The 17,820-nt window shown below is 41.4% G+C and overlaps 1 non-coding gene across 1 annotated transcript; it reads left to right on the forward strand.

The window, feature by feature from the left end:
- Positions 1–17,505: 17,505 nt before the first annotated feature.
- Positions 17,506–17,577, forward strand: TRNAS-AGA. The gene has a single exon. It is a non-coding gene; the product is annotated as a tRNA-Ser (tRNA).
- Positions 17,578–17,820: the final 243 nt, after the last annotated feature.

Here is a 17,820-nt window from a genome sequence, read left to right on the forward strand (position 1 = left end):
TATTAGATTAACGTTTGTCAAGTGAAGCAGAGCCGATGCATGTGTTCTCTTAAAACAGTTTAAATGAGCAAAAACCCTCCTGCTTTTTCTTGGGGCACACCAGTCTTGGCCGATGTGTCTTTGAGAGAGATAAAATAGGTGAGTTAATGTCTTTTACAGGACCACCATTTTACTAATGAAATAAGAAATCCGCAGTAACATGCACTTCCTTCCTCCAGCGCCTTCTAATTATCTTTTTATTTCTGTGATTATTCATCATTATAGCAACATAGGTTTGTCAAGTTGACAGGATCTCATTCAGTCCAAGGAACATAAAATTTCTTCTTTGAATACTTAAAATTTTTGAAGATAACTTATTGCACAAACAGTATGCAGAAGAAAACCCTCACTGATACAGGAAAACTGGAGATTTCCCACAGTCAGTATCAACCACAGCTAACTTATCCAGCTACAAGCCCAGTGTGACATTCCAGTTTGGTGCTAACCAACAAATTCTCATGTATTAGACAATCTGCATTTAGATGTTTCAGTTTATAGGGGTTGATCAAACCATAATTTATAGATTGTGGTTTTTCATGACAGCTGAATGCAGCCTAATTCTACATACACTAATCTGGCATCTCAAAGTATACGTTGCGATGCGATCTGATCCCCTCTCAGATGGTCAGCAGAGTTGCTGGGAGGGCTTTGGATTTATGGGAACACATACGCTCACATGCTCTAAGAAGACATCAGTCACTAGCACTATGTAAATTCATGCAAATATGCATGTAAATGTATATGTCGCCTCTCCAGGGTCCTGTGTAAGATGACTTGAAAGTAAAAACAATATAATGAAATAAAATCAGATAAATTATGTATATAAAAATAAAACAAGCTGTAAAAAACAAGCCATGGACGACTTCCGGTTATGGCTGTGCGCCTGGTGACCGATTCTCGGGTGAGCTCCCGGAATCGGATCGCCCACACGCTGCCAGGAGGGGTCCCGCAATCGCGGAGACTCTAAGGAGCCTTTGTTAAAGGGCTCCGAACCAGGGGGTGCATTTGGGAGACTGGGGGTAGCCTCTTGCCGGCACGAAAGCCGGGAATTGAGGCTCCCTTGCCCAAAAGTCTCTCCTACCCCAAACGGCTCCAGCAGCGCTGTGCCCTGTAATGGGGACCAGCAAAGCCGCCGGGAAAGCAGAGTGGTAAAGCGGTGAAACAACTCAGAGAACTAAACGTCAAAGTGGCTAACCGTAACTCGAAGCTTCAGTTAAAATCGGTGGCTTAAAAGGCTTCCCCCCCCCGAAGAGAAGCGGAAAGGAGGGAGGAGGGAATCCCCCCCCATGAGCGACAGACTTTTTAAAGAGCAAAGAGGGGGGGGCGACGCACGAATTGAAATAAGCGATTTACCTTCTGGCTGTGAAAAGCAGAGTGGAGGCCTGGGAGCTGTCCCGGTGAACTTTTTCAAAAACTTCCAAAAAAGTAAACAAAACAGCAACATGGCGAGCTCAAGAAAGTTAGCAGAGAAACAGCCCAAGAAGACAGGCGGGACTTCCTGTCCTAGTCCCTCTACTACTGGAGTGGCTGCCAATCAACCTGACACTGATCTTGCACGCCATCTGCTGGCAGAACTGCAAAAAATAAACAGAAAACTTGACTCAGTAGAAGATGCTTTGGGTTTACAGCAAAAGAAGATAACAGAGGTAGCTGAGAAGATGGATGATACTGTAAAGAAATGCCTTCTATCAGCAGAAGAAGTACAGATAGTTAAGAAGAAGGTCCAAAAAGTGGAAAAGCATCAAGAAAGACAAGACAACAAGCTGCTTATGCTTCAAATGGAAAAATCTAACCTTATGCTCCGCTTCCAGGGACTGAGGGAGGAAGATGGGGAGATCCTCAGAGACATTTTATCAACTGCACTTGCACCATTGGTTGGCATTGAAGCGGACAAAATAAAAGAAGAGATGGATTTGGCCTATCGGGCCTATTCCAACTTTACAAGGAAAAATAAATTGCCAGCAGAAGTGGTGGTGAAATTTTCAAAACAGCGTCTCAGGGATCAGATTTTAAAGTCTACATCAGCAACACCCCTGAAAATCGGGGATCAACAGATCAGAATTTTGAAAGATGTTCCATTTGAAATCAGAATGAAAAGAAAGGAATATAAAGGACTGACCACCTTCTTACAAAAACACCAAACGACTTACAAATGGTTGATACCAGAAGGACTGGTTTTCAAGTTTAATGATAAAAGAGAGAAGATTGACTCCATCTTCAAGGCTCAAGATTTTTTGAGAAAGCATGTCAGCAAAGAAGAAGGTGCAGAGCTAGCCAAATGGATGTCGGCGTTAAGCGTAGAAGACAGCAGCTCGGAAGGAGAGGTGAAAGACGAGGAAGAAGGAGGAGCGTCGGGTTCAAAATACAACCTGAGAGGGAAAAGTGGGAAAAACTCTAAAGCTTAAAAACTGCTATTTTTCTTTTTTCATTGGACTTTACTTTGGAAGAACAAACTGATACCAGAAGGACAATACTAACATACTAATTGCTTTGGCTAAAACTACTAGAAGAAAAGAAGAAGCTTCGATGAGGAAGAAAAATAAAAATAAAAATGTGGATTCTCTGATTGGACTATAAAAAATTTAACAGACTAACATATTATTAATACCACTCACTCTTTTCTTTGTCCCTCTTTATACCCTTCCTTATTTCTAACTTTTAGCGAAATATCTCCCCTTTTTAGGGGAGCGAATAAAGCTTTTTCAAAAAAAACAAAACAAGCCATGGACAAAAAACCAGTATAACACAATAACTGAATGCCCTAAAAGGTATCTATAAAAGAGATTGCAGACTACCAGCACTCCATAAAACAGCTAAAAACCCATTCGTTAAATTCCTGAGAAAAATATATATATATTTTTGGACAAAGCGTCTGAAAAAAACATTATGGTAGGTGCCAGGCAAGCCTTAAGGGGAAGGACATTCTAAAGGTGAGATGGCACCACTGAAAATGCCCGGTCTCTAGTTGCTACCTGCCTCACCTAAGAAGGAGGGAGCAAAGAGAACAGGTCTTGGGTAGCAGATCTTATATGGTGAGCTGGACAGTACGGGAAGTATCCAGCCCCAAGCTGTTCAAGACCTTAAAGGTCTGTTCAAGACCCCCCCCCCCCCCAAAGAAACAGGCACATAGGAGAGATACTATGCCTGCACCCAACCCCTGGCAATAGTCAGGCCGCCACTTTTTGGATTATCTAAAATTTCAGAAACATTTTCAGAGGTACTTCACACAGACTGCACTGCAGTAAAACTGATTACTTAGATTCTAGGTGAGCCAGACCAGAAGCAATATTAGAATGATAACAATCAAACCTTTTCTTAGAGGGGAGCTTGGCTTGTGTGTGTGGCAGCACTCACTGATACTGACGCCTTTTCAACATGCTTGATTTATTCCTGATATTCTGGGCAGTCAATCCACAAACACTGGAATCGGTTTGGGTAGGGTTCTTCTGCATGTCTGCCCCCCTCTGCATTTTCACAGTTGTGGAGTCACTTTATTTTCTTCTTCACATTCCTTCAATAATGAGGATTTTGAAGGGAGGATGCTGTCATCACTGGTGGTGTTATTGGTAGTATTACAGTATATCTCCTTTTAAAAGAAAGCCCCCCAAATATCAATATATCACTAGAGCATGGTAACAAGAATCTTAGCGGATCTTTGAATTCCCAGCTTTCATTTTTTTTCAAAAGTCTATAGTTGCTTTCCTCATGGAGATATAAGGGGAAAGGCCTTTCTCTGAGAGGGAAAGGGTGTGGGGAGGATCAGCGATATATGATAAAGGAGCCGCTACTGCAGAGAACCAACACTGAGGAAAAAGAACCACCATCGAGTCCACTGCCGAATCCAAGAAGATCCTGCAGTTAGGTGCCTAGTTAGGAAAAATACCCTCCCCTCACCATTTGTACCCCTAGCTTAGAAGATAGAAATTGTATGTCTGTAAACCGCTCTGAGCCTCATGGATAGGGCGGTATATAAATCGCAAGTGTAATGTAATGTAATGTAATATGGCACACCAGTCCTGGTTCTGTTCATATCCAGACTCTGTCAATATAGGATTGATCAGTGACTCAAGTACACTAAAATTCCTGGCCTTTGCACATCCTGAAACTGCAAGCATCTTAAAGCCAGGAGTAGCTTGTTAATTATTATACTGTGTAAGCTTCCTAGACATTCTGCTTAAGTATCTGTTTTTCCCTGTTTCTGTACATGCAAAGCCACAAGCCTCACCTCACGGTGGAGGGGGCAGAGTGTGTATAAAATAAAGTCTCTTGCTCCTTTGGGGCAGACCCTTCTTCACCCTCAAAAGATCATGTCTCGTGTGAGTCCTTCAAAAGGGCCAGAGACATACTTAAAAAAAAAAAAAAAAAGCTGGGAATCCAAAGAACTTGTTTAGCCTGCTGTTATAATGCTCTATTGCTATATCGATATTTTAGGGCTGTTTAAATAAAAAACAAAATTAAATTACTTGTCTTCAGGTTGGGGGAGAGGAGGGGGAGTGGTTTGACCATGACAGTCCAGTCATCAAAAAATGGGCTGGAGGTGGGTGGGAATGGACAGTACAAAGAAAACCAACAGAAACATTATACATCAGGAAAAAGGTAACTCATAATCAGCTTCCAGAGTCCTGACCTGGATAGCCCCGGCAAGCCTGATCTTGCCAGATCTCAGAAGCTAAGCAGGGTTGACCTTGGCAAGTACTTGGATGGGAGACCTCCTTGAAACACCAGCCGTCAGGAGATGGGGCAGGCTTTATTCAGCCCCCAGTAGGGGATTGGGAGATTTTGCAGTGGTTAAATCCATGGACTCTAATCTGGGAGAACCTGGTTTGATTCCCCACTACTCCACATGCAGCTGCTGGATGACCTTGGGCAAACCATAGTTCTGTCAGAGCTGTTCGTGAAAGAGAAGTTCTCTCAGAGCTCTCTGGGCCTCGCCTACCTCACAGGGTGTCTGTTGTGAGAAGGGGAAGGGAAAGGAGTTTATAAGCCACTCTGAGACTCCAAGTGAAGGGTGGGGTATAAATCCAATCTCCTCCTCCTCCTCCTCCTCCTCCTTCCTTAAGACCAACCAAAATAATACAAGACAACATGCAAGCTTTCAGGTTCTCCAGAACTGTTCCTCAGGCTGGAATGAAAAACAAAACAAAAGGTGATGGGGAGATCTCTCAAATTGTGTTTATAAGAGCTTTTCATCAGTAGCCTGTGTAGGAAGCTTTGCTGACTGCAGCGGACACAGGTATTGTACCTTTGGCCTACTAGGAACAAGAAGCCAAAAATGGAAGCCTGTTGAAACCCTGACAACCAAAAGTTGATCAAATATCTCTGTAGTGCCCAATGAAACACTCAGGTCCCTTAAAAGGCTGAGAGCGAAGGGAAAATGAATTGGAACTTTTATTTAAAACATTGGAAATTAATTTTAGTTGATACACTAAATAATAGCCAGCACAGATGCCTCCTTTTTCCCCTCCTTTGGAAATACTTCCGTTTGACTGATGAAGAAAGGCTCACTTCAAACAGAGGAAAAAGAACTTGAAAAGTTTCACTGGGTAATATCGCCACAATGTGGCTTGCATTGACTGTTTCCTTAGGGCGTCCAGCCCCATAAAGAGGTCTGGAGAACTGAAAAACTCACAAGCCGTGTTCTTTTGGTTGGTTTAAACAAAAGGTACAAGGTGGCTTTTGCTTCTCGGTTTTGAATTTCGGCTATAAGGAAGTAGATGCACATTTGTGATTAAAAGGCAATGATCACTAAAATTAAATAGAATTCATTGCACAAAAGGAGGGCAACACGGGAAGGGCATGCGCTCAATTGTAATAACTGAGCTCAAACCCGCTGTATGGTGACCACCAATACCCAGTTACAGCATCAGGAATAAAAAAGAAAGAAACATAACTGTTTAAGAATAACTGGCTGTGTAGTATTTTAGATCATTTAGTGTTTGTAACAAATACCTAAAAAAGGTTCTGTGATGTAATTTTGAATTTCCACAATACTCAAAAGTTCCCAGTAGAGCTGAACATGAATACTGAAGTAATACTGTATTCCGACTTATCCTTAAGGGCTTTGTGGTCCTCACATTGCACAACACTGGGGCACTGTTCCTGCCTGCTCTCACAGCACTGTCTGCTTTTGCCACAGTGGGGGCACAAAAATGTACCTCCATGCGGAACCAGTTATAGTCCCATTAAGGATTTCTTGGCTGTGGTTTTTACTGTTAGGGAAAAAAATCATAGTAGTTTCTTTTTGAATGGCAAGTTGTTTGTTAGATTTGGAAACATTTAATTTTCATCTGATTGGCTCAGAGACAAGGCAGGTGGGCTGTAATCTGTGTAGCCAATATGGCTGAAGACCACTGATTAATCACAGGCAAACTTTAATCCGTGATTGGATGTTTAATTGATTCATTCTGTTAATCAATCAAAATGTGCAACCCTAATTCTTTGCTAACAGTCATATTTGGTTACATCCTGTAGGTCGCTAATTATTTCTACTTAATAGAGAACTTTAATTTGATTTAAAAACAATTATACTTTAGCTTTAATATTTGAGTGATGAGTGTGGATTTTTAGGGATGCTTTCATAGACAGCAACAGATTGATAATACTGCTTAGTTTTCCATTAGATGCTGTGAAAATGCAGCCCAAGGTGATGGTTTATAGCACATATTTGTATCATATCAAATTGTTCAAAAAAATTAGAAAGGAGAGGTGAACTGACAGTGAAATTGAATTAACCAAAACCAAAGAAGTAAGGCTTTTATGGGGGAGGATGGGTCCTAATTGTTATAAATTCAACATTTCATAAACTATGAGATTAGTATTGGCCTACAACATTAAAATAGTAAATTACTTATTCAGTAGGCAAGACTCCAAAAGGGAATAGATTAGTTAATAAATCAAAATTAACTAATGTCTGAGCTAATCATAGGCATAAGTGCAAAATATATAAGATTTAATCATGCTTGGAATTCTCCATCCTCCCCTCCAAACATTCTTTATCAAAAGGGAAATGTTTTTGTTGCTTTCTTCAAAAGGTGGTATCAGATATCAGGAGATTCTGTGGCTGCCCACTGGTAATAGTGGAAAGCTAGGCTCCACTTTGTTGCAGGGTGTGTTTCAGGGCCTCCCAAGTAGGGTGACCAGATTTTGTGAGTGAAAAAAGAGGACATTGTTCACTAACAAGAAATTATTTTAAAAATGTCTAGACAAGTAAGAATTTCTTGCTGGCAAATGAACCAGGGCTGCAGAAATCATCCAGCCATTGTCAATGGGATGGGTTTATACACACACACACACGTATATGGAAAACTATTTATTATAAATTTATATACATAACTTCTTATTTTTACTAAAATGTTGTTTGCACTGAAGCAGGGAAGAAATAACACAGCAAGCAAATATCACTAATTTACCTATCACCAAGCACTTCTGTGCTTACACTCGTACCTGTACACCTATGATGAAGTGGCACACGAATACGTATTGGAAGATTTTATCTCCCTAAGTAGAGTTGGTTGTTCAACTAGGTATTTGTAGATCTGAAGACACGACTAGTCACATAGGTCATACTGCAGGAACAGAACATACTTTATAGCTTCAGTGGTAAATCTGTTCCTTTCATCTGCCCACTGGATGTTCATTAAAGAAAATATTCTCTCAACATTTGCATTATGTCCTGGAATGCAGATGAAAAATTGTGTTATTTTAAGCAACTCAGAATGGCAGCCTGTGTTGCAGCACTTTTGAAAGTATTTAAAACACTTGTCACTAACTGGCACACTTTGGAATATTTCATCTATTTGAGCACTTTCAACAAAAATCTTCAGGTTAGAGGACTGGTCAAAACATTTTACATCATCCACCATCACGTCTCAATCTCTCTAGTATCTTATGGTATGCTGAACATAATCAAATGAAAAGGTATCAGTTAAAGTCATCCAATTAAAACAGTTAAACTCATTAAAAGAAACTGTCAATTTCTGCAATATTCCTAACACACTTTGCGCAAGTAAGAAGCTTCTTCCATAAACAGACCAACCTCTTTCTCTCGTCCAACTTTCTTTGCTTTGCTTAGGATTGCTTTTGTTTTCAGTGAAAGGAAGGCTGCTTCAGTTCTATGTTGCAACATTTGACAAACTGACTGCAATACAGTGAAAACCTCCAAAACTGATTTCCCCCCTTTCTATTTCCTGGATTTTTGCATGGAACATTGACATTAAGGAATGTAAGTGCCACAGATAGGTTTCTGATAAGTCATTTTCAAAGAATTTCTTCAATATGAATGGCAGATTGGATTGAGACAGAAAAAAATTTCACATCAGGAAACATCTGCAGTAACCATTCTACAGCTAATCATCTTGTTCTGCTGTGTAACAATAATTGTTTGTAATTTTTATATCATTGAATTCACAGTAACTCTTGAGATTTTCTGTTCTTACCATATATATGGATAAGTAATTGTAAATATTTATTATGATGTATTCTATGTCTACAGACAATGTGTTTGCCCCATGCGAAGGCAGAAATGAAAGTTGTGAAGGATGTGTGCTGGACAACCAACACCAACTAATTCTCTCTTTAATTCATGCTTCAGGGCCTGAAAGACATTTTTGCTTCCAGAGTGATTGATTCTTCCAAAATTAGTGTTGTCACCAGTCATAAGGAGGCCATGGCTTTTTAATACTTGTGTAATGCAGTCCACTATTGTTTCTGATTTTTCATTTGGTGTGCTATTCAGTGGTATCAATTTTGATTTAATACCATGAACTTTATGAAAATATTGTATCACAACAGGGAATCGTTTTTGTGACCCATGATTGCTGCCATATGTGGAAACACCTAAGCAGAATATCTCATTTAAATCCTGAATTCCTGTAGCAGTAGTGTGGTGCAAGTATTCTATTGACAATGGCCTCAGCTTTTCTCCTTGCACAGGAAAACTTTTTTGCTATGTCTGAATCAGAATATATCACTTGATTTAATTTTGAAGTGCAATCCCTTAGACCAATATGGTAGGTGGCATTTTACAGCATGAAATGACAATGCTTCTTCAGTTGTTATAACTCAGTCTTCTGTTTTTGAATTTTCTTTGATAAAGAATTCACTGACTTTTGGGGTATTAAGACAGTTCTGGACTTTTTTCTTGTGGTTGTCACTGTTGGCATGTGCTTCCAAATAATGACTTCCTTTCTTTGCCACAGAAACAAAACTCTTGCATGTAGTGCATTCTGCTTCCTTTTCATTTCTGCCAGCACTGAAGCAAGGAAATTTTATTTCAAGTTGATGGCTAAATTTATACTTTCTGTTTGGCATATTCCTGATCATGAAGAAAAAATACAAGCTGCTTCACCTTCCACCTTGCTCATCTGGATATTCCTAAGGGCTTCTCTCCAGCTCACAAAGTTGCTCACCAGCAGATGTTACTGGGACAAACACCCCAGGTGTCTTCAGTTATAATGAGACAAGTTTTGCTGAGTCCAGTGCCTACCTTAGTATCAGTTAGTTTGGTAGAGACATTCATGGCCTTAGTATCAGTTAGTTTGGTAGAGCCACGAAATGGATAGCTCTGCCCTGCAAAATCTCCCAATCCCCTGGAAACAAGGGGGGAAGAATGAAAAAGGGGGAAATATTCCCTCTCTGAGACAGCCCTGAATTTTCTTTATATATGTTTGATCCCCCCCCCCACAGGAACCAGTAAGTATGACTTTCTTCCCCATTTGGATCTTAGGAATGTTTCTCTTTGCCCTAGCCATTTTTCGATTTGCAATTATACCTGCTCTGGCACTCTGCTGGGGTTTGCTGAGCCACAGAGGGAGAGTGGGTCAGGAAACCAAGCTGAGCTAAAAATCAAATTTAAATGCATAACTTTTCAGATGGGAGGAGTACCGTTGCTCCGTTGTCCAGGAAAATTGCTAAACCTACAAGAGTACCAGAGACTTTCACCCAGACCTGTTCTTCCTAAAGTGAGCTACCCTCGTGGGTTTAAAATGAAGGTGTTGGGGAGTCCCCCCAGCTACCATGGAGAAAGAGCAGCCACAGCCAGGTTTGGGGAATCCTAGGTCTTCAAGGAACTCCTGTTTTGCCTAAGTGCTTTGAAGGATCCATTTCTAGCCTCAAAAACCCAATCCAGATAGCCCAGAATAGGGAAGAGTTCCCAGGAACTACACCATGTGTCACTCTGCTGCATTCTATTCAAGCTCAAGCATGCACAGATGGTTCAATAGGTGTGGCTGAGTAACGCATGCTGAAGAGATGAAAAAGGAGAAGGTTTTCTGCCCCAATAGTTTCTCTTAAAGCATCACACACACAGATGTATATAGAGACACTTCTACAAGAGTATCTCAAAAGGAAATCCTCCTATGTCTGCACTCCAAGGTACGTGCCTGCACTCATGACACTTGGAGGTGCAGGGTGATGCCCACATTCTCCACCAAAATCTGTTACCCAAAATAGTCCAATACTTTATTAATTGGGGGATTTAGTTTAGAAAGAGGAGGGTAACTCAGGATCTTTCACCTGTGTATACAGGAGTTCCTTCCCAGAGAACTCTCAAATAAACCAGGCTGATGTTCAATTATAGTCACCAGCTTGATGATGATCATTCTGGAGCAATTAGCCTTGATCACACCCACATCTGTTGGGAGAAGGCTGTTAACAAACAATAAATTATTTAAACCCCTGGTCATGAAAGGAAAGCTATGGGTGGAGTTCCTTCATTCCCTAACTACCAATTCAAATTCCAATTTACTGCACCTTCCAGCTCTCAGTACTACTCAAATATTATGACGGAGTGTGTGGTTTTTGTCTTGCCCTTTCCTTTGTGCTGTATACTAACATTATCAGGCCCATGTTCACCCTTTGCCTGTTGCTCCTTCTGAGCTTCTGGTCAGGGTTGTGACTCTTCCATCTAATATAGCAGCTTCTGACTTCGGAGCAGCTGTGCCTTTTCTCACTCCATGTCCTTTATATGTATGCCCAGCTAACATGTGGAGAAGTTTATTTATATATTGAGGCAAGCCCTACCATCACTTTGGTGTTTGGTGTTTTCGCTAAGAGTGGCAGACTCTAATCTGGGGAACCAGGTCTAATTCCCCACTCCACATGCAGCCAGCTGGGTATCCTTGGGCCAGTCACAGTTCTCTCAGAGCTGTTCTCTCAAGAGCAGTTCTCTCAGAGCTCTCTCAGCTCCACCTACTTCATAGGGTGACTGTTGTGGGGAGGGGGAGGGAAGGAGATTGTAAACTGCTCTGAGACTCCGAGTGAAGCGTGGGGTATAAATCCAACCCTCCTCCTCTCTCTCTCCCTCTCTTCCTCCCTCCCTCTCTCTCCTACCTTCCTTGGTCAGCCTTGCTGTTTCAGACTGGCCATAATTGCTGACAGTGGCTCTGGACTGTCTGTTGCTGTTAGCAGGGGTCTCTTTGCTTCTGTTTGCTGTAGTAGCTCACCTCTTCTGAGGCCCAGCATAGCTGGTGTGAGGGCTACCCCAAGAACTACTATTAGCTGCCTCAGGGGAAAAATACCCACACTGTGTCTGTCTTTTCCTATATAGTAGTTAACATTTTCCCTCAGCATGGCAATTTCTGTCAGAGAAACAGTATGAGGTAAATCTTCCAGTGCCATATCCTTGATCTCGGTTACTTCCTGCCTCTCCACAATTGCTTTTTAATGTTATGGGAAATGTTAGGAGATCCAGTCATGGGTCTTTCATGAACTGTATAGCTTGGGACTCTGGGGATAAAATTCTTGCTATGTATGATGTTAAAAAGTGTTCATGTCTCTGCGCTGTGAATGGCATGCCTAATTTGTTTTTTAATTATGAAGTTCAGCAGTATTGTACAAAATCTTTCCTTCTTTGCAAAAAGCCTCCTTAACCCTCTCAGTCAATTAACAGCTTGAACATATGGAATGTTCATCAAAATGAGGGGACACTTGAAAGGCATGTTCTAACCAGAATAAAATGTACCACAATTTTTGTCCTTTCCCTTCACCTTCCTGCCTACTACTATTTTTCATTTAATAATCTAATTGAGTGTTGGCTTTCTCCAGAAATGTTGTCATGGGAAAGTGTTCTTCTGCGTAGTCCAACACATGGTAAAATCACCACTCATCATGCCTTAAAAAACTTTTGGAAAATAAGCTAAAAACAGTATCTGAGCTAAAACCTTGCCAAGTGATGGTGAATTCAGAAAATGGTTTCTTCAAATGAATACATGGGAGGGGAAGACTTGGTTTATAGAAAGTCATACTTAGAAACACAACTATTAGTGAAGGAATAACTTGTATATATTACTGAAAAATTAGGAATCACTTACCTATGATAATTGAATGGCTCGCCAATCAAATCTTACTATTTTGGGTTGAAATTGTTTTTCCACTATTTGGCAACTGTCTGTATGAATGCACAGGTTTGTGTACATAGATTTTTGGTTTCTTTTTTGTGCTCATATATCTTCATTTCTGAAGTGGGACATGGACCCAAGCCATTTTCTTGGTTATATACAAGTAAATGCTCAAGTTCCCCAAACGAAATTCTGTCATAAAGACCAGAAATTCTGGTCTTATGCCTTTTGATCATCCGGCCATGCTATATTCTTAGGTCAGAATTATACATTACAGGACAAGCATAGGTGCCAACAAAACCATCAGCCCTGCATCTCCTCTTATGCTCTCCCATTGTAATGTCTAGTAATACAAAGGGAATGATATGATGTTCTCTTACCCCACAAGTGGCAGTGAGAGATCTCCCCCCCACACACACACTGATTATTCAGGGATTCCCCCCCCCCACAAAACACTACAAAATATGAATTCTCTGTTAAGTACAGAAAGTTCAAAGTACAAAACATGTCCATAAATAAAGGGTATTTAGACTGTTCCCTTGCTCGAAAGCCAGTCGAGTCCGACTCTAGGGTTGCGGTGCTCATCTCCGTTTCAAAGTCGAAGAGCCAGCGCTGTCCGAAGACGTTTTCGTGGTCATGTGGCCAGCATGACTAGATGCTGAGGTGCACGGAGCGCTGTTACCTTCCCACTGAAGTGGTACCTATTTATCTACTTGTAATTTCTTGCTTTTGAACTGCTAGGTTGGCAGGAGCTGGGGCCAGAGACGGGAGCTCACTCAGTCATGTGGCAACTCGGGTCTCGAACTGCTGAACTACCGACCTTCCACAGCCTGCAGTTCAGCGTCTTAACCACTTGAGCCACCGCAGCTCCTTAGACTGTATTGAAGGGCTATCTCTGAAGGTAAACCCCATAGCCCTATAAAAGGATGTGACAGTCTTTCCTTTTCTGTAAGTGTAGTATAGGGTCTATATTTACTTTATCACTGGTCAATCACATCCAGATTATTTCATATATCTGCCATCTCTGATAAAGTTTGCTGTAAGTTCTCCTGCAAAGGGCCTGGCAAGTAGGCTGGGCACATGACACCACATACCTTCTGTGGGGTAACCAAAGATCAAGGCAGTAAATGCTGACGGCTCATTTCTCTGCCATGTCTTCATTCATTCCAGCCAGCACCTCCCTCATGCCTTCTGCAAGCTTTTAATGCTGAGGATGGAATGGGAGGATCATCTTCACCATGATGCTGCTGGCTTGATGTCACTTCCTATGTTGCAGTGCTGATGGGCAGCCCTCACAGTGCTGATGTTACGAGAGCAGGGACACTCAGAGCACCATGATGCCATGCCATACATCTTAGCCTTCATTCCTGAGACAAATACTGATGTCCTTTCAAAGATGGTGACCAAGAAATGAATACTTTCGTGCTTTTCACGTACTGAAGTAGAGATTTTACAATGTTACTGAAAAGGATTGAGTCAAACAGAGCAAGTGCTGGAGGGCAGTAACAGATAAGGAAAGAAATAAGTCCCAGAGTAATGGTAATTGAAGACATCTGGAGGATGTCAACTTGCCTTAAAGGCCGAATCATAAACAGTGCAGAAGCATTCTTGAAAAGCTCATATTAAATGGATAGTCGTACATTTTATACCACCATATGTGTGTTTATAGGAGCTGTGGTGGCTCAAGTGGTCAAGACGCTGAACTGCAGGCTGTGGAAGGTCAGTAGTTCAGCCGTTTGAGACCCGAGTGTGCCGCATGACGGAGTGAGCTCCCGTCTCTAGTTCCAGCTCCTGCCAACCTAGCAGTTTGAAAGCAAGAAATTGCAAGTAGATAAATGGGTACCACTTCGGTGGGAAGGTAACAGCGTTCCGTGCGCCTCGGTGTTTAGTCATGACGGCCACATGACCACGGAAATGTCTTCGGACAGCGCTGGCTCTTCAGCTTTGAAACGGAGATGAGCACCGCAACCCTAGAGTTGGATTCGACTGGCTTTCGAGCAGGGGAACCTTTACCTTTTATGTGTGTGTTTATATGTTTGTAGGAATGCCTACTGAGCATTTAGCACCTCATGCTGGTTTTAATATGGAAAAGCAACATCATCAGAAAATTATTTATGATACTAAAAGAGCAATGGGGCAATACAGCAGACACATTGTGATTGTGCTGGTGTTGAGTTACTTGTTGTTTTGCTTGGTACCAGCAACATTTGATGCAGTGAATTAATGTTTGGCCCCTGACTGACAACCCCGGTTAGATTATAGAGTTGTCAACTCTGGGTTGCACGATTCCAGGGATTTGGGGGTGGAGTCTGAAGAGGGTAGGGTTTCAGGAGGGGTGGACCTCAGCAAGGTATAATGCCTTAGAGTCTACCCTCCAAAGCAGCCTTTTTTCCCAGGGGAACCAAACCCTGCAGTCTGGAGATCAGTTGTGATACTGGGAGACCTGGAGGTTGGCAACCATGGGCTGGAATTAGGTATTATACAAAAATGGGGGTGATGTATGTTGTTGTGAGAAGAACACAATAAAAATAAGAAACTTGTGCGCTTCTCTGGCTAATATTTTTCTACAAAAACCTGCCTATTTAGACCAGGCAAATAAATTACAAAATAGTTCTGTGCTTTGGGATTAAGCCTTTTGGTCCCAGCTCTTGCTGAGGTTTTTTAGATGAAGCACTAAGTGGCTGCATGTTAGAAAACTTTGTGTCTCTTTCTGAATTACAGCGCAGCAAAACTGTTGTAAAGATTGCTGGAATGTATCAACTCTGAAGAGATCTACCAGACTCTCCAGTTTAATATCTATTGATATTTCCACTGCATCCAGATTGGCTTGCCGATTGCTCTTGTTTACTCATTTGCATGGACATGTATGGAGGAGCCCTTATTTCAGGGGGGTTACATGGCTTCCTGATTGTCCTTATTAAGTGAGTGCTTGACTTCTACTTGCAAGCAATTGTTTCCTAATTTCTGGCTGATAGAGTCAGAGACACTATATTCTGCTGAGAAAGAAAGTGAACAGAGAGCAGGAACATTAATATCCTTAATGGCTCATGGGGTTTTAATAGTTGTACTTCTAATTGCTAGATAATTGTGATTTCTTTTAATCATGTGTGATGCATGGTGACTTATGTTGCTACTGTCAAGAGTTAAGTTTAACACCTTCTTGTTTAACGATCTCTGTGTGAAGAACCTCTGTCTGATTACCATTAATGTCCTACTGTCAAATAAAGCAAAGCTCAGTTCCTTTTCATACTGGCCTCTTTCTATTTATTAAATTTGATATGAGGAATAGGTGCTAGTTAAAAAAAAACTGGAGAGCTGTTGTGTGGAAGCGATGCATTATAGGGAATTAGCATCATATTTAATTATCTGCAAGCAGTTCTTGGCGTTACCTAATGGGAGCAGCGATGCCAGCAGAATTCTGATCATTCTGGAATTAACTTATTTGTGTACACCTATTATGGGACTGATGCAACAGAAGCATCGTTTTTGACGGCCTTCTTCTGTACAATAACTTTGAACTCTGCAGAATTCTTTCTCATGAAGGTTTACACGTGTTTGCATTTGTTTGTGAAAATATTCGTATCCTGCTTTTGGGTATAAAGACCACTCAAGGGACTCACAGCATGATGAAAACCTCCGTTGCAAAAATGTACAAAAGTATATTTCAAAAAAATCCAAAACAAGATCACAATTAAAGGGCAGCCCAGCATTTGTCACCCAAAACCCACACCCTCTCCCACAAAACCTCTTCAAACCAGAGGAACAGTAAGACTAGCCTGCCAGATGCCTTTATCCTAAACTCACAAAATTTTAATTAAATTAAAGGCCTGCTAAAAACTTTAGCTACCTTGCTGAAAATTTGCTTGGATAGTGCCAGACTTGCCTCTCAGGGAACGACATTCTGCAGAGATTTTGCTGTGTCTGGGTGGATTGTCGAAGGTGAAAAAAATCAATTAATTATAAAGGGGGGGAGCACAGCCACAGGAATCTAACTGAATACTCCCCCAAATCAAGAAAGTTTCTGATTTTTGTAAGATTTTGAGGGAAAATGCTAGGTGGAGTTGCTTTTTTCATCCAATCTATATTTTTGCATTTCATATCTAGTGTCCCTTATTAGGGATGTCTTTGTCCTCACTTTTGAACTTGATCCTTGGTGGGAATTCTGTTCTCCTGGTGCATCACAAGGGAGGAAGGAATCTCTTGGATTCGGGGTAATCTATGTCTTAAAAACTAGCAGTTTGGTGAACTCACAGGCTGTGATCCACTGGGAGTTGTAACAATTGTTGGTCCCATAGAGAGTTGTAAATCTAAGACTGAGTAGTAACAGGATGGCCAAATGTCTGTGAAACATTTAACTGTTTCTGTGAAACAGGACACTTGTTTTGGCAATCTTTAACCGGGGTCATATGAACAGGGGCAAAACAGTTTGCTTTAAATTTCAGCAACTGCAGCTTTAAAGGAGGCCATCCATTATGATGTCTGGATCATGTTCCTCCCTCTGTCTTGATTTTTCTTACATGCAGAACAGCACAAATGACCAAAGATTGTTGAATCAGATGGTGTCCCTTAGCTGTAGAAAGTCATAATTTTTAGTGCATTGAAAGAGAAGAAAGCCAAAACGAATAATGTGGCAATCTTAAAGGTAAAGGTAAAGGTACCCTTGCTTGAAAGCCAGTCGAATCCGACTCTAGGGTTGCGGTGCTCATCTCCGTTTCAAAGCCTAAGAGCCAGCGCTGTCCGAAGATGTTTCCGTGGTCATGTGGCCGGCATGACTAAACACCAAGGCGCACGGAATGCTGTTACCTTCCCACCGAAGTGGTACCTATTTATCTACTTGCAATTTCTTGCTTTCGAACTGCTAGGTTGGCAGGAGCTGGAACTAGAGATGGGAGCTCACTCCATCATGCGGCACCCGGGTCTTGAACTGCTGAACTACTGACCTTTCACAGCCTGCAGTTCAGCGTCTTAACCACTTGAGCCACTGCAGCTTCTTAATCTTAAAGACAAACACATTTATCCATTATCTCCAAATGCTATGAGAAATTTGTATTTATTTGTTTTTATTTCTTCAATTTTCCTGTGCTTGTCCAAAATGTTTTATGGTTGTGTGTGTGGTTTTTCCCCCTCAAAAGGGGCTGTGGCTCAGTGGTAGAGTATCTGCTTAGAATGCAGAAGGTCCCAGGTTCAATCCCTGGCATCTCTAGTTAAAAAGAACCAGGTAGGAGGTGGTGTGAAAGACCTCTGCCTTAGACCTTGGAGAGCTGCTGCCAGTCTTAGATGATACTGACTTTGATGGATCAAGGGTCTGACTCAGTATAAGGCAGTTTTATGTGAAGAGTTTCATATTTTTATATCTTGATATTTATTCTAAATTGGCTGTTTTGTGGGTCTGTTGTGACTCCAGAAATATTTGTTTTAATAAATAGCAGAGTATATAGTCATATAC

The sequence above is a fragment of the Gekko japonicus genome, unplaced genomic scaffold (genome assembly GCF_001447785.1).
Source record: "Gekko japonicus isolate JY-2015 unplaced genomic scaffold, Gekko_japonicus_V1.1 scaffold1067, whole genome shotgun sequence".
Taxonomy (NCBI): Eukaryota; Metazoa; Chordata; class Lepidosauria; order Squamata; family Gekkonidae; genus Gekko; species Gekko japonicus.